The sequence below is a fragment of the Palaemon carinicauda genome, chromosome 3, assembly GCF_036898095.1.
Source record: "Palaemon carinicauda isolate YSFRI2023 chromosome 3, ASM3689809v2, whole genome shotgun sequence".
In the NCBI taxonomy this organism is placed as follows: domain Eukaryota; kingdom Metazoa; phylum Arthropoda; class Malacostraca; order Decapoda; family Palaemonidae; genus Palaemon; species Palaemon carinicauda.
In genome coordinates, this window is record NC_090727.1 from 39,458,361 (window position 1) to 39,460,860 (window position 2,500).

The following is a 2,500-nucleotide window of genomic DNA, read 5'->3' on the forward strand; positions in this document are numbered from 1 at the left end:
CCCCCCCCCCACTGCCCCTCGTCACATTGATGATAATAATTGATATAAACGATGCTTCAAGTATGCCATTTCCGGATTTGGCTTTCAGGTTTTATTTCCCTTCTGAAAAAGGAAGTTTCATTATCGCGTAATCGAATGGGTGATTTAGAGGCTTTTTGTGAACAATTTTGAAAGCTCTTTGCATTGGGGAATGAATCATTCGATTTCATGGCATATTTTCTGTGAAAAAGTTGAATGTTGGTCCTTTATTTGCTGTTGGTTTTTCCGGGGAACACTATCAGACATAAAAATGCAATCATACACACATACATATATATTGTATATGTATGTATATATATATATATATATATATATATATATATATATATATATATATATATATATATATATATATACATATATATATATATATATATATATATATATATATATGTATATATATATATATATATATATATATATATATATATATATATATATATATATATATATGTGAGTGTGTGTGTGTGTGTGTGTGTGTATGTGTGTCTGTATGTGTGTGTGTGTGTGTTATGCAAAAGCTGTTTTGTGAGAAGGTTGGACATCAAAATTTAACTAGTATTTAATTTTATAGTTTTACCACTGGTAAGGTACAATCGACATTATTCCAAAAATTTTCTAGCCATCATTTGAAACATAGGTAACGCCCATAACTTAATCTTCCAATAGACATTATAGAATGCAATACACCAATTATTTCGTAACGCTCTAAAATTTATGTGATATATTCAGTTATTTTCTTTTGTAGTGAGCAGCTTGTATATTCCAACAGGTATTTGTCAATAAGTTCAGTAACGCTTGTAATTCTTCGCCTCTTCTACCTTAAATATATTTTCCCAGCATGTTGTTTATCATTAAATTCTAATCAATAAAAATCTCGACCCTTTTGCTTGATGGTACAATCAGGCTCACTAATCTACCTCATTTCTCTTTCTCTTTTTTATTTGGAGTTTTTTATATTTTATATAGGAAAGATCTATTTTAATGTTGGTATTGTTAAGATATTTTGTTTAAATTCTTCATTAATTCTCTTGCAGTTTCTTTATATCCTTGTTTCCTTTCTTCAATGACTAACTTTCCCTGTTGGAGTCCTTAGGCTTATATCCTTTTGCTTTTCCTATTAGTTTTGTATCTTATTTAATAATAATAATAATAATAATAATAATAATAATAATAATAATAATAATAATAATAATAATAATAATAATAATAATAATAATAATAATAATAATAATGAAAGTCTATGTTGATGAAGCAAGCTTAAGATTCTTATTTTTTCCTACTGGATACATACTCTAATCCAGCTTCAAATGTGTCAAGGCTTAACTCTGATTAGTAGTGGTGTTACGTCCCACATTCCAATGATTAGTTTTTAACCATTTGGAGGTCGAAAACAAGTTACTTGAAACTCACGAATTAAGATATAAATCATATAAAGTACAGTATCTTACGCGGAGTTGCTATAACACTTTTACTACTATTGGTGACTTAGTAAAAAAGTTAAGAAAAAAAAATACGCTTAGAATCACCTAAACTATAGAAACTTGGTGTTCTATGGAAAGGACTTCATGAAGAAATATTTGATAAACAATCATACGTTTATGTAATTTTGAAAGGTTTCGCTAAATCAAAAGTTTCGATAAAATCACCACGGGCAGTGAAAGGGTTAAAAAAAGTCGGTTAATACAAATCATTATCATATAGCGTTGTGGTTTAATAAAACTTTAAAGAAGTAGAGAATTATTTTCGAACCAAGGTCAATAAATGACAAGTAATTCCAAGCTTTTTCCTTGATTTCAATTGATCTTTTTTTATATTTCTTATCTAATATGACATTAGATAACGTTAGATATATTTATATAGAAAATAGCCATCAATAGTCTAAAATCTTGATAAACGTCCATTGAAGGGAAATTATATATGATGTTTTATTCCAGCTGCGACCAAGTTATGGAATGATCTTCCTAATCAGGTAGCTGGATCGGTGGAACTTCAAAAGTTGAAACTTGCATTGAATGTTTTTATGTTGAAAAGGCTGACATAAGTCTGTTTTTTATATTTTATATATGGAAGGTTTATTTTTATGTTGTTACTGTTCTTAAGATAATTGTTCACCACTTCTCTTGTATTTTATTTCCTGTCCTCACTGGACTATTTTTCCCTATTGGAGCCCCTGGGCTTCTAGCATCCTGTTTTTTCAACTAGGGTTGTAGCTTAGCAAGTAATAGTGATGATAATAGTAATTATGTATATATATATATATATATATATATATATATATATATATATATATATATATATATATATATATATATATATATATATATATATATATATATATATATATATATATCGATCTATATATCTATCTATCTATCTATCTATATACATATTTATATGTATATGAACTGTACATATCTATCTATCTTTCTATCTGTCTATCTATCTATCTATCTATCTA